The sequence below is a fragment of the Haemaphysalis longicornis genome, unplaced genomic scaffold (genome assembly GCF_048455015.1).
Source record: "Haemaphysalis longicornis isolate Haplotype H1 unplaced genomic scaffold, Haemaphysalis longicornis Haplotype H1 scaffold_1, whole genome shotgun sequence".
NCBI lineage: Eukaryota > Metazoa > Arthropoda > Arachnida > Ixodida > Ixodidae > Haemaphysalis > Haemaphysalis longicornis.
This window is the reverse complement of record NW_027526203.1, coordinates 3,247,934-3,263,629: the sequence shown is the minus strand read 5'-3', so window position 1 is coordinate 3,263,629 and position 15,696 is coordinate 3,247,934.

Below are 15,696 nucleotides of genomic sequence, written 5' to 3'. Positions count from 1 at the left end.
AAATATCGTAAGCTCTCAGAAAGAATTTCGGGGCAGTTAAGTAGTGTTACCATTTCAGGGCATCCCACAAATGCATGAATGCGTCATGCTACCAGTGAAAGCGATTGAGATTGCCGTTGTAAACTGAATTTCAGAGATCGAGGCTTCCTGATTTGTTTCTATTTATGCTTTTATTGAAGGCTCAAAGCCATAGTCTGGAAAGATCGAGCTTGCTATGAGCCACAGCGTTCAAGTTCATTGTCACAATTACGGCCATTCTGAGATTCCCGATGAGTCGTCGCTTTTTTTGCCGTAGTAATGAAAACTGACTGCCGCTTCCATGCTATACATTGAACGTTGAGGAACCGAACTACAGCATACCACTCTTGTTTGCACCTTCCGTGCGCACATACGGCGAGAAAAAGGCATGAAGCGCGCCCACAGTGTGCATTCTTACGGGCCGCTCAGCGGAGCATCCACACTAGCAGCGCGACGCTGTCTCCACCTACATGTCGAGCTCGCGGCGAATAGTTACACGAGCCTAGCGTACGGAGAGCTCCCACGGGGCCCCGACCTTCTCCCTTTCCAGTGAAAGCAACTAATCGCCGGCGGCACGCGGCACGCGGTAGTCACCCTCTTCGTAGCAAGCGCGGCTGGCACGTGCACACACGTACTACTCAAGAAAAGCGGTCGCCCTGCGACGTTTGGCCGGCCAACTTCACCTTCGCCTGCCACTAAGCCACAGACACTGCCTAACAAAAACACCTAACAGCCGTTCACAGTGCGGACACTTTTCATTCTGCTCGCGAGTGTGAATGAGTGAGTGTTGTGCTCGAGACCCGCGCAAATACGCATTGCTTTCACACTGTTCGTCCTCCCCAATGACGTTCTGGGCATGGCACCGTCTTTCACGCCCAACGCTCACCTCCAGTGGCGGAGAATCACCCGTGCAGTGACGCGGGAAACACGCTGGGTTTATTTGACACTAGAATTAAGGGACACAAATCTCCCAAAATGTTGGGTACCATAAAAAACGTGAAAATCTTACCTTCAACCACCTTGCAGAGGCACAATCGCGTTGTTTTTAACGAGCCACTCTCAGCGATCACTGCATTTAGGCCTAGCATCGGCTCGCTGGCGTATTCCGTCGGCTCGAAGGTCGGTTACACGGAGGCGACGTTGCAGTGTGTCGCACGTCAGGGAAGGCTGGTTCCACAATGTTCGCAACGAGCTTCGATTGTAGGGAAGCACTTCACATCCGTTCGTGTGGCCGCAAGTTCACATCGACAATAAATTTTCGGGGACGCTGGAGCTCACACGACACACGCCACCAACTGGCAGCCATTTTGTAAGGAGGCGTAGAGGAGGAAGGGGTGTAGTAGGAGGAGAAGGAGATGGAGAAGGCGTGGGAGTTTTTAATACTCCCATTAGGACAAACGCAGTATTCACAGCTAGATACTGCGTTTTGTGAAGAGGTACAATCGTGGTAAATGCGCCTACTTACGACGGCTTGTGGCCCCCGGTGTAAACGCAGTTTTTCCACCATCATACTACCATACGTGGGAGCAGGCCGCTTGCCGTGAGGAGTTTAAAAGACGTATTCCAGCCAAAAATCTCCCATTCAGGCTAACTTGTGTTTTGTGTGCTGGCTCGCACAAAGGCGTCAGCACCTCTCCATTCGGTGCCGCCGAATAATTGCGACGATAAGTGCCTCCGGGCTTGTTTTATACCCACGGAAGTCCGTTGTAGCCCCGAGAAGTTTGAATCGCTCCAATCAGGTCCCTCGCTGGCCGAAGGTTGAAATCCGACGAATGGAGGCGAAGGGGTTGCGTCAGCGGAGCCGCCACGATGGGGAAAGGGAGGGCGACGCCCACACCTATCAAGGAAAGAATACTCAGGAGGCAGGATAGGCCCCTAGCATCCCTATGCATTGCAAAAAGTGTGGAGGAAGTGACGTCATTTTTTTTTTTTGCGGGTTTGACTTACGGCATAACAGTTTTATACACAACATCACATATGTTTCACGCAGAAACGTCAGCAGAGACCGGTACCGAGGGCCCCATATCCACCGCTGTAGATCAGGGTCTTGAGCCCATAGACAGTGTTGCCTAGTTTCTTACGGCTGCGGTGGCTAAACCTGGCAAAATGCCACGGACAATTTTTTACGGCGCTTTGACTGTGCCTTCCTCGCTACGTTGGCAACACAGCGCGGCAGCCGCTGGGGCGTCGTCGCCGTCTGCAATCTGTGCACTAAAACTGATTTCGCAGCGTTTCTTCTACTGCCATTTCCTTTGTGTTCTAATGTTCCTTCGGAAACAGCACCCGATGGTTAATAATTGGCGTGGTCGGTGTGCATAGTTGCCGTTATCTTGTGGCGATATCTTGTCGATTCGCGCAGTGGTTTTCCATTGTTGTCGGTCTTCAGGTAAAAAGGTGCGCGTTGGCAGCTTCGGCAGCGTCGACCCACTTTCTGCGGTGATTTGCTTCTCTATTCTCAACGAACACAAAACAAAGTGAGCCAGACACGTAGTGCTTCCGTTTTGCTCGACAAATTGCGAATGGGCGAATATACTTACCTGTGAACCGTGATGCGATCGGTAACCCGGCACGCAACAGTGAGACACTGTCTTGGAAACCACTGCAGCCACTTATTCACGTGAAGTGAGATTAGACAGTTTTAGTTTCACGAGTGTACAGAGTTCATGTACGCAAACGTGAAAAGCGTACGTAGTCCAAGCGCATGTAGTTTGCAACTCGTGCGCGACGCTCGCCGCGCGTGGGGTGCCTGGATGCCTAGCGCCATATATGAACAGACACTGCAGTAGCCACTCGTGATCCCGCGAGCCTGTTGCTATGCTTGTTGCTTGTGCGAGCCTGTTGGTATGCTTAAGCCTGGCAAAGTATACTTTGCCAGGCTTAAGAGCTAAAAAATCGTCCTTCTATCTCAAAAACGAAGGCCGTTTTTCGATTGAAACTTTGGGTGAGGGTTAGAATGGGAAAATTGAAGGCGAAATCAACAGCTTAGAACATGACATCGCACCGAGGAATTAGCGACGAAGCTGTTTTCGCTGCGAAGCGGGAGGGCAGGCCGACGCCATGTTAGTCAAATCAAACCGTAAACAGCACAGGATAGTGGGGACAAGTGCGGGCTCAATGGGTTCATGTCACATGTCATGGCGGCTGTGGCTTCACAAACGTGACGTCAGGGCCTCTCCTAACCTTTTCTGTCCTCCATGTCCACACCGTCTCCGCGACGCCGCCTCCAGGCGGGTGGCGGCCTGTCGGTTTCCGGTCGCTCACCCAATGCACGATTCGGCCCAGCCGCCGCGACGCAAAAGGAGCGGCGACTCTGCGGCGCTCCAAGTCTGGGCCCGTCGGCCACGGGTGGTTTGGTGCGATTTAGACGAGGCGTGAATCGGCCCCGCTGTTGGCACGTTGACCCCTGAACGAATTTGGGGCCGGGCGCTCTGGCACAACAGTCTACTCCGTGCTCCCGTCCGTTGCGGGCCTGATTAACTGGTTCGACAGCACCTCCTGGGTAACCTGTACCCGACGGAATTAAGTCGTCGTATGGCGAAGATACGTTAGGGATTTGTTTGCAGAACGGGAATACGAAATGTAGAGACCACCATCAGACATCTGGCGGCTAGAGAAACGCTTCCTTTATTTCGGGCCACGAATGGTACTACGTTCCGTAAATTGGCGAATGGGAATTTTGTTCTGTGCTACATGTATTACAAAAGCCAACAGAAGCCAAGTAGTTCTAACAAATTGCTATTTTAAAAGTGCCCTCCACCTTCTCGCCATTTGTAAACTAAACTACCTGGTTTAAAATGGGAATGAATGCTAAACCGTGAGCTCACTTGCCAAATTGTTGCAGTATCTCTGCTCGTATCACGCCGGGGTGTAGCCCCGAGCTTTTTTCCTTCTCTTTTGGAACTTCATACGACAGCACGCATTGCATTATGCGTACTGCTAGTACTGCATACCACGCTGCTGTACAGCGCACGGCGCTCCAGAGAACTACATCCACACAGTCGAAAGCAGCTTGCTCCTTGGTGCAGAGCGCACATAAAACGCGGAGTGTTGCTTGAGAAATGATTATTGGGGCTAGGTGCTTTTGAAGGCAACACTGAGTTTCAAATCAACTCAACGATTTGAATTGCATGAACCGCTGCTTCTTTCATCAAGTCAGGCTAGTTTTGAGTAGTGCCAAAACAACCACGCCAGGGGCACGCGGGGGGGCGCTTCGAGAAATGTTTCCGTATCACAACTCCATTTAGTACCAATATGTGCCACGCTTTTGCGACACATCACTTGCCTTCTCCCACTCCGTCTATATTTCCTGAGTACTTAATTACGACACGTAGATACGACATGCAGGGGGCAGACTTCCGTCGATGCCGCCATTAATAAGGTAAAGTAATAAGACAGGTGTAGATTCAGCACATGTTACATATTTAATTGAATTTATTTAAATTATTTTAAAATAAATATAATTATAGAAAACACGCAAGCAGTTCTTATGACGCAATATAGGTCATTATCCGGCTTCGCTCTTTATTCTAGAACAAATTTATTTTCACAAACCAGGTCGTCAGAACACGTTACTCAGCAATGCATCGGGCGGTATATGCGCTGGCGGCATCAACAAGATTACACGACCACGCAGTAACAGTGAACATCGGGCCGTAAGTTACGACGCGGGTTGAAGCAGATATAGCGTTCGAAATTCTTTGCTGGCGTAATGACGCTGGCAGCGTCTTTCCTATTCATGGCAAGGCGGCAACCGTAAATTTCTTGTGTGGAAATGTATGCATCATTGCCGCACGCCTCTGTCGACTGCGGACGTAAACGTTGCGTGGGTGCAGAAGAAGCATAAATCGTTAAGCGCGCGGCACTGTAGTGGGGGGCAAAGAGCGATTTTTGCGCTGTACCGAAAGCCGAATCAGGCTATAGTGTGCACGTTGCAGTGTGCGATATTACCAGAGTCCTCTGATATTACTCTGGCTTGTGTGGTTCATCCGAAATCGTCGTCGTGCGATTTCACCTTAGATCTCCTGGGCTATGTCGATATTTTTCAGGCCGCCGACTATTCCAGACTAAACGTTACCTGTTAGAGGATAAGCAGTCGTCACATTAATGGCGGTGTGCGGTTACCCCGCCGTTCATTGCGGCCGCGCACGGCTATTTAAATTCCGCGCGCGTATCGTGATTGCGCGCAGAGTTTGACATGTTAGAAGACAGATGTCGAAGCAAAGGGAAACAAGCCGCTGCGAAGAGCGAGCAAGGGGAGAGTAACGTACAAAGGCACAACGACGAGAGGAGCGCGGAAGGGGAAGAGAGCAAAGTGAAAGCAAAGAGCAAAGTGACATTATCGTCCCTCGCTAATGATTTTTTCCGGGCCACAGTCGGCGCTCCTCTTTATCCTACTCCGTGCCTAAGCATAACCACCTCACGCTACGTATATCCTGGCATAGCCGAGCTAAGCCAATGCTAATTTTTTAAAAATATGTCGAGTGGTGTGGCTTGCATACGGCCATGACATTTGTGGCGACATAGCCGGAACGAAGCCTCCGCAGCCGGACCAAAGCGGTGTGCGTTGTGGACGTACGTGTTCGCTCTACGACAGTGCGGTTCTGGGGGAGGAGGGTGCTTATCGTGTTGCGAATAAATTTTCACAAGTTGTCGCTCAACTCCGCACAGGAATTCTACAGCGTGCAAGCTAAAAGCAGTCCGGGCTCGCCGTGACCGGCGACTTTTCTGCCCCGCTATTTTCAAGCGAAGCATAATTTCATGGCTTGGTTTGGACAGCCTTGGAACCAGCTAGGGATCCATGGCTCTTCAATTCACACCTACTCGGGGAGGTTATATTTGAGGCGGCCACGGCGACCGCGGCGGCGGCTTTCGGTCATTTTAAATGCAGAGCATTTCTTTAACTTACGATGTCACCCGGCGTTGTCGGCGTTGGCGTGCCTCGGCGTCCGCAACAGCCGTTCCAGGTGCGCCCTCTCCCCGACTCCTCCTCGCCTGCTCTCCGCTGCTCCTCGCGTGTTTCTTTAGCTCCTCCTCGCTCTCAACAACAGGTGCGGGCGCGCATGCGCGTGCTCCGGCGCTGAAAGAGGCGTTGCAGCAGCAGTGCTACCTCCTCTCCCTCTATTGCGCGCGCTACGAATATACTCGTTGCCCGAGCGAAGGATCCGCGGCCCGACGTTGACGTTTGGCCGCGGCTTCTCGCGCACGAAGTTCGGCGTCGGCAACGCGCTTCAGACGCTTGCGTTCGGCGTCGGCAGCGCGCCGTCTCGCCGCCTTGTGTTCTGCCGCCGTCGATGAAGACGATGGCACGATGTCTTGAACTGGTACTGCAACGCTAACGTTGGCTCGCGTCGCGGTACTGGTTGAAGGTGTTGCTTCCATCGCTTATGAACTTCGACGATGGCGCACTGCCCTCCCGAGAGGGATAATAAGAAAGAAAAGAATAATAATAAAGTTCCAACTGATTGCCCCGCAGAGAGGGTGGGGTGCAAACGATGGCAATAAATAACACGTTACGTACTTCCGTCTCTCGTATCTCTCTCTCTCTCTCTCTCTCTCTCTCTCTCTCTCTCTCTCTCTCTCTCTCTCTCTCTCTCTCTCTCTCTCTCGTCTCGCAACCCAACTACCCAACCCCTACGACAACAACCACTACAACAACCACCGCCAACTACCACAACCTACGCCACGTGACCACCCCCAATGCTCTGCATTTACTCGTGTCCCTCGCGCGGGGGCATGCGACGGAGGTTTTTTTAAGCCCATACGCGCTCCCGTCGTGTGAATCCGAGTACGCCATATCACGGCCGCTCGATGGAAACAAGGTCCTTGTTTCCATCGACCGGCCGTGACTCCATCCTCCGCCCAAGCTCGGGACAGCCGCTCCCTTGTACTTAGTGTACATTTGACCTACCGCGGAGTAAAGCGCTCTTCCTCGACTTGGCCTGCGTCCGAGCTTGTCTTTGGCACCTTCCGGTAAGTCCACTCGACCCACAGCGGCGTCCACGCGACACCACGTGGTCGATTGCGGCTCTGATGCTCGTGTTCTGGCCACTACAACCTAGTGATACAGCCCATTTATAGCCGCTAACCCCACAATTACAGCACGCACACTGTTACAAACCGAAGCGTACAGCGTCTTATATTATTGTACAGGTCCTACTATTGTTTTGCAGTCGCTTGATTTATTGAGTGTTTCCTGCTTATTTCCCGAGAGGCCTTGCGAACCTTCTGGTTCTGGGCGTGTCTGTGATCCACTATTCGGCGACCTGGGCTACGAAAAAGCCACAGGCGCGACGATGAACGAAAATAGCGCTTCTGTTTCTTAGAAGATGTTCGTTTACGACCATTAGCCGTTAGATTCCTGCATTTGTAACTGCTCCCACCGGTTACCGATGGCGATTACGTAGTTTCGCTTGTTGGGGACGCGCTCTTGGCGAACGAGGGGATGACTCCTCGCGCGCATCACTCAGTTTTCCGGAGAGGATGGTCGAACGTGGTCGGAGAGGATAGACGGGGGGGGGGGGGGGGGGGCAGGGGTGAGAAAAGCTGGCAATAAGAAAACGTTACGAGCACATACGCGAAAAAAGAGTACGAGTAGGAGGGGCGAACGTTGTATTGAAACGAAAAGCAACGTTGGGTGGCGCCCTCATTTCAGGAAGCCGGGCGTTTCCGCAGAGCATGGCATGTGGCGGCCCGGTTGACCAGGCGTTACTGGTCCTTCCGGTGTAAGTAATTCGGCGTGCGCTCCCACCCCCCGAGGGATGTGGAGGGGATGCGATCGGAATGTAATAGGCAGAAGCATAGAATATGGCCGCGGTTGTGCGGGGAGATTACAGGAGCGGCTGTAGTGGGAGTGAGAGAGAGAAATATTTTTATCTGTCAAGCAGAGGCTGATGTATGGGCCTACAGGTGCACATGTTGAGGGAGATATAAACGAGAGTGGGGAGAGTTGAAGTAGGTGCCAGTGAGTAATTCGCTCCACGTCCAGGGCTAAGTAATAGTGAGCGAGCGCTAGCAAGGACAGTAGAAAAAAATCCCGAGGACACCTAAGCATTTGGTTGTGACTGCGAAGGCATTAATGTAATTGAACGCCGTTAGTGCTTCTCGGTGTTTGGCTCTGCGAATGCGGGTGGCCATTGAGCGAGGTCCCCCAGCACGTGATATGCCGCGGGGAACACTTCAGAGCACCGTACTCACACCCAAAGCTGCAACTTTCCCCGCGGCTCTGCGCATGTCCAGGGGTTGCGTATTGATAAAAATGGTCGTGCAATAGAACGCTCCGCAGTCGCATTTAAGTTGTTTCTCGGCTTTCCGCGGCAACGGGCACAGGCGGCAACGGACACCGGACACGGTGAATCAGTGAGGTCCGGTGTGCGGTCAATGACCAGCCTGCCATATAAGATAAAAAAAGAATTTGCGCATGGACATATCGAAACACCTGTCTGTCGCAACTACGTACGGCCTTGTGCACGTTACATTTTTCACTAAAATCAAAGGTTCAGGTGCACACGGTTGCAAGCCGCTCGTGCTAGTAGTAGCCGCACTGTAAGGATGACTTCATTTTGCTGTCGAAAATAACCTCAGTAGTTCTCATAGAGCGCAGTTGAATGTTCAGCTCCGCTGCTTTTATTTCCTTTTCTCATAATCGCACCGAATGATACCAAAACTTTTCTTTCTAAGCAAAATATAAGTTTTATATGGTTAGAATATCAACCTGGCGTCAGTTATTGCCATCAAAACCGATGGTGAGAGGTGAGCGGAAAAAACAAAATAAACTCTCCTCAACTAGAATGCTTAAATATATGTTGATATTCACATTTAACTGCAAGAACTCCGTCTGTATACTGCTACTACCACGGCAAAAACTACACATGGAAAAAAATTACAAGGTTCATTCGTTTGCAATCAGAAATTAAGCGTAGAAACAACTTTTGTTAGTATAAATAAACCCATATAGCGTTCAATATCACATGCACGTAAATTGATTTTGTGTCGATGAGTATATCGGCAAACCGGCAAACCACACTGTATCAAGCTCTAGCTGGTGGCAAATAAGTTCACTCCACATCCTCTTTAAAAATCACAAAAACGCGACCTTCTGGTTCTGCCAATCTCAGAAACACGCGCTTGTTCAGAAACGATTTAAGCTCACGGGCAACAAGCACAGTGACACTCAGTTATGCAAAGCCGACAGCCACCGCAGCAGCAACGCAAAGAGCAAGAAAAAGTACGTTCACCTGTATGCGATCAATTTCAAGAAAGAAACGCTGAACAGGTCTTGCGGAACCAAAGGAGACGCGAAGCTTCTGGTTCATAAATGACGAGCAGTTTTACTCTCCTGTATACCGACGACGTCTATACACACAAAACCGAAGAGACACGACCCCTTCGCCCTTTTGCCGAAGCACAGTTAATCGTTCTTCTCTGAGGGCGCGTAAAAGATCACGTCCTCCCCACTGGATGCTGCCGGTGATTCCTGCAGCATCTGCCTCCTGGCCTCGATGAATTTCTTGCGCGCCTCGGTTCGTGCCCTGGCTGCCAGCTCAGCTCTCTCGGATGACATGGGGCTCGCCGGAACTGACCCCGAACGGCCCTTCTTGCTGCACCTCGGTGCTGGCATCCTCACGGAATCCGTCATTTCAGGCTCCTGCCAGTTATTGGCCTTCAAGGTGGCGAGCTCTCCGAAGGAGGCTTGCACCTCATTGACTTGTATCATCACCACCTCCCAGAAGCCGGCCAAATCCGACTCGTGGGTTTGAAGGAGATCCTCCGATCTTTGCTCAATGTTCTTGAGGCAAAGCTCTTGGAACTGGACGAATTTCTGAGTGAGCAAGAGGTTGGCCTTACCTATTGTTGCCATTAGGTGGCCCTTCACGTTCTCAGACATGGCTGCGTCGGCCAGATCCCGCTCCGCCTCTTTGATACGGTGCTCGAGACTCTCCTGGGTACTGGACAGTGCTGATAGAAAAACATGGCCTGCGCTCGCTGCCGGGTCAGATGACTGCATGGCCTCGGTGGTCAGGGAGAACTTTGCTCTCGCCCTTCTCCGCCTGCAGGAACTAGGAAAATTTCGTCGCCGCTGCGCTTCGATTTCGTCTCCGCTGTCACATGGCAGGCGTAGCTTTCTCTTCTTCACGTGCGTCTTGGAGGACGGCGACGCGCACCCGCAGAGGGGGATTGGCCAGGGCTTCAAAAAGTGGCTGATCAGCTGAAGTCACTTCTTTAATAAATAGGAAACTGCCGAAAAAAAATGACTGCGAATCTGCTCTGTTCGTTGCAAATGTCGACGAACTTACGATAGTCGACTGGCGCCCCTGCCAAGTAAATACCACCCTTCTGTTTCCCGCTCACCTGTCATGCTGTCCCTCTCCCGTCTAGTTCCTCCCAAGATAACACGCTAGAGGTTCGCTCAAGTCAATTTGAATTTACCGCGTTCCACTGCTCGAAGTCGGGTGCCTCGATGCCAGCGCTGCCGTACGCCGGAGACGTGCGCGAGTCGAGGCAGCCTACTGTTGCCCTACTCCACGTGCGTTCAAAACCGAACCTGGAACCTACATAGTGGAACCTAAATTTCGTTACTGTTGCCGTTTGATTTCTTCAATGCCGCCAGGAGCTATAGTAGCGCAGGCAACAACACTGCAAATAAATATCACTTATGCATTGATTTTCTGCCCTATATTTGCGCAATGTCTTGTTCTTGTTCAACACTGTTGAAAAGCACGAATGTTGCCACCGGACTTTGACGTTTACATTTCGGTGTGGGTATACATGGCTATCGCGCATCTTGTTTCCCTTTGGCCGGGTGGCTGAATCGAGACAGAGATAGGCAGGCAGGCAGGCAGACGTACAGAGAGACCAAACATTCCGTGTTTAAATAGGGCTATAGAAATACTACCATCCTTAAAATTTGGGAAAGAACACGATCTGGGTAACATTTCAGGCACCGTTTTTAGGTTAGGTCAAATGAGAAAGCACACACTCTCTCCAAGGCGATGGCGCGGTCCCCTACGCTGCATACAGCGCAAATAATAAGCGGCCACTGCGGGTTAACGCGCTGGTTCAATTCCACGAAACATTTACACCGTGGTCACGGTTTGAGTGTGAAACGTGTTATAAACATCGATTCGGCACATCGCACTTTTCTTATTGATGAGTGCAGTCGTCTGTTTTGGGAACGTCAAAGGGTGCTTTTTTGAAGGTGGCGTGGTGGTTATTTAAACGATAAAAGCTTAATACACGAAACGGGTAAGAAGCGACAAGACCTGTGCATACCCGTGCATTTGACACACCCTTGTAAAATTTCGCTGTGTCCTTATAGAAAGAAGAAACATACAAAAACAATTGCACTGCACACGACCCGTGCGCTACCGCCCGTACATAACCGGGGACGTATTTTACACCCGCAAGCGTGTGTGTGACCCGTACCTTCTCGAAAATAAATACAATTTGCGGACAGTCGTTGCTTTTACTGCGTTGCTAATTTTACGAATTATTTAAAATACGTTTCTGTGGATGTGCAAGAGTATTTCGTGGGGATTAAGCAGTTATCAGTTTGCGCCTTTCCTGTGGCATTTCGTGTGCCATTTTATATATCCCGTTTTCAAACCTCGACATGAATCCCCTTGTCCAGAAATGTGTTTCACTCAGCATAACCAAATGCCTAATATGGTCACGTCTTAACCTCTTAAGGCGGACCTAAGTTTAAAGAAGGAAGAATCGCGTAATAGCATGCACATTGTTGCCCACATGTGTGGAAGGTGTGTGCCATGACTCGCTGTTTTTTTATTTTATTTTTGCCACAATGCTCGCTTTCAATACAATCTTGAAAAAGGCAAGCCACAATTCCTGGAAAATCTCGGGCCAAAAGAGAGTTAATCAGTTTCGAAAATGCCGGCGTCTACTTGTTGAAGTACTGCTTTTTCAGCACTACGGAACATGACGCTTTGCGTACTTTCAATTGCAAGTAATACTGATAACCAACGTTTGGCGTTTCGCGTTGCATGCGTTCTCTTCTCGGTGCGCTTGGAACGTAATGAGAACCACCCCCCCCCCCAAACCTCCCCCCACAAAAAAACGAAATGCACAGAAAACTTTTATTCATGCCTTTTATAACCAATCCTCAAGAATTAAATGCCAAGACAAAAAAAGCCAGGTGATCAGTTTACAACACAAATTAGTTACCGGGAACCCATTGCGCTGTTTCGTAACGAGAAATGAAAAGGAACGTCTTACTACATCAAACAGGGCAACTTTATTTGCCATCTTTATGGTTCGTAAGCAACATTACACAAGAATGCAAACACATTGCGCTGTTCTATGCAACTTTTCGAACGCAAATGGTCAACAGTGCAGCCGTAACAGAAAATCTGTGCTCACTGTGAGGTCCCAGAAGCTTGGTTTACACACTCTAAACCTGCTTGTCACTTGGCAAGTCTATCTAAACATGATATGTTGATTGTAAGCGCGCCCGCAGTGTGTATTCCTTCGGGCCGCTCAGCGGAGCATCCACACTAGCAGCGCGACGCCTTCGCCACCTACATGTCGACCTCGCGGCGATGACCGGGTAAGAGACCATAGTAAGAGTGCAGCAGGAGCTCCGCCCACAAGCGCTGTGTGGCTGCTACCCGACTCTCCGCAGTTAGAAAAAATAGTTTGTTATACTGCAGCTGTTTATTCCCATGATTACTAATATGAGCCGCTGACAGTATAGCCATCTGATTATGAAGTCATTTATATATGTTTCATACCCATGAATGAATGATTTTCGCAGTAAAAAGAAAAGATGAAAACTGGCTCAGAAGAAAAAAATTACTCATCACACAAAGGTTATTTTTGGTACAAACTATTTCCGGTGTATTTTATATTTAAATCAATGCTATCCGAGATTGTATTACTGTTAGACAACAGAAATAAACATATAAACAACGCGCACACGATTTTTGGGTCTGAATAGTTCGAATTTCGATCGCTGCACATCGCTTAGCCGTCGTCTGCTTGGAGAAACATAATTGACATAATGGTCGTCTCGTCGCAGAGCGACTATTTCTTCACTTTGCGTGTGCACTCATTGTCAAGAAATGTACTCGGTACAATATTGTCACAAAGCCAAGGACGACGCAGGTGTTTTGGAAAAGAAAGAAGTTTATTGGAGTGGTCGCTTCCTTCTAAGCCGCTTGGTTTTTCGCTTTCCTGGTTCAGGTGATCGGCCAACCTTCAGGCAGATTAGCGGTTGTTTGCCGTCATTCTTTTGGTCTTCTTTTCTTCCAGGTTGCTGGTTTCCGCGCCTGGATGTCTTTTGAGTCTCCTGGCCAGGGGAGTTCCCCCTGGGCGGCCTGTATTCGTCCGCAGGACGTGCAATTGGAAGCCCTAAAGCGCAGTGGGGTGGGCAGCATCCCCGTGGCCCTGGTGCCAGTAAGCGGCGGATTCATCCGGCTGAAAAACCCGCGGGCTGTACAGGCGGCACTTGGAGCGGCTACTGAGAAGTTCGAGCAGATTACGGAGGTTCACCCGTTTGGCAAAGGTGGCGTCTTGTGCCGATCGTCAGACGAGACCTGTGTCGCTGACCTCTTGAAATGTACAATGTTTGCCTCTGTTCAGGTGAGTGCATTTATCCCCCCTCACCTTGCTTGCGTGAAGGGCATCGTTTGAGGTGTTGATGTTCAGATGACACCTCAGGAGGTACTAGAGCAGTTTTCGGTAGCGGGAGTCACGTCAGTTTACCGTTGCAGCCGTGCTGTAGAAAAAACAGGGTACCAACAGAATCTGTCATCGCTACATTTGTAGGGACCGCATGTCCATCGGAGATTAAAGTATGGCCACTCATTTACCGTGTGGAACCTCTCTTTCCTCGGCCACTTCAGTGCCACAGCTGTTGGCGTTTTGGCCACACATCCAGGGCGTGCAAATCGTCTCCCCGGTGTCGCGCATGCGGTGAGAGCCATTCTGTCGAGCTATGCACTGCCCAAGATGCCAAATGTTGTTTGTGTGGAGCGGCACACCCAGCTGATTATTCTAATTGCCCTGCTAGAGCTCAAGAAGTCCAAGTGGTTGAGGTCATGGGTAAGCGTCGCTGCTCGCGCGGGGATGCTGTTGCCATTGTCAAAGAAAGGACACATGGGTACGCTGGAGTTACTGCCAAACAATCTCCATCACTCGCTGACGCAGCCGTAGTCAGTACCATTGTTGCCGCGGTGGAAAAAGCGGTTGCCAAGATCCAACAGCCTTCCCTCGCTGACCCAGCTTTTGCTTCCGTGGTTGCGGCGGCCGTTGAGAAAAGTGTCACTTCAGTTATCACCCAGTTAACTTCCAGCATAATCGAGTGCGTGTCCCGCACAGTGGTGACTCAGCTTGCGCCATATTTGCAGCCCGCTCCGCTTTCGTGTACCTCTTCTCCCCAAGTGATCCAACAAGTTTCCACCGCCCCTGAAGGTCCGCTGCTCTCAGCAGCTAATCTTGCCTCGGATTCAGTTAAAGTCTCGTCTACTCTCACTACCTCTGTGCGTGGATCCGAACATCTTACTTACGCTGAGGCTGGTACTTCGTCTGTTCGTGGTGCTACGGCCGACACAGACTATTTGCCCCCCCCTTTCGCCCTCTTCAGACTCGGACATGGAGCTTCAGACTTGGCCCATGGAGACTGTAAATCAGTCTAGTAAGCGTTCCGGATCACCTAGTACCTAAACCCTGGAAGTGCAGCCAAAAGCAAAATCCAAGAAAGGTAAATCTGTTTCAAAGCCCAAGGGTCAGATATTAGAGGCTGCAGTTGCTGCAGCCGGTCTCTCTGAATCATAGGGGTTCTAAAAGTTATTCAGTGGAATTGTCGCTCTGTTTCGGCAGGCTTTGCAGATTTACTTTGTTTGTGCTCCCAATTTTCCCCAGACGTAATTTTGCTACAGGAAACCTGGCTTAGCAGCAACCAGGAATTTGGTCTTTATAATTACCGCACCTTTCGGCTAGACAGACCAACCCGAGGTGGCGGTCTGTTAAGTTTGATATCTACAAAGTTTGCTCACAACGCGAAGGTGTCCTTCCAACTTCAACGCTCTGACTGTGAAATTTTAGTGCTGGAATTGAAGCTACCTGGTTGCCTCCCTTTTTCATTAGCCAATGTTTACTTTCCCAGTGGCGTCGTTGATTCTGAACCCCTTGATTTCGCTATTGCTTCGGCTGTACCTCCAATTATCTTTGCAGGAGACTTTAATTCCCACCACGTTACTTGGGGCTTCCGGACGGATTCTTGCGGTAATCGCTTGTTGGATTGGATTACAGATAACAACTTAACATGCCTAAATTCGGATTCTCCAACCTACTTTAAGGGACAAACGCAATCTGTTTTGGATTTAACTATATCTTCTCGAGGTGTTTCAGTGCCTTCTTGGTCAAGCATTGATGGCGGGTCGAGTAGTGACCACATCCCAATAGTTTTTGACATCGGGTGTCCCATCCGTTTAATTAACCGCCAATGCCTATCTTTTGTCAACTATAAAAGGTTTCAAATCTCTCTGAAGGAGTCCTTGTCCTCTCTGGTCACACAAAACGAAGCTGAATGTGCGACAGGCCTTTGTTCTGCCCTTTCCACTTCAGCTCAGTCGTCATTATTTGAAGTGATGTCGAAGAAGTCCGTGTCGCCTAGTCCCTGGTGGGACGAAGAGTGTTCGCGCAGCTTTAGACGTAGAAAGGCGG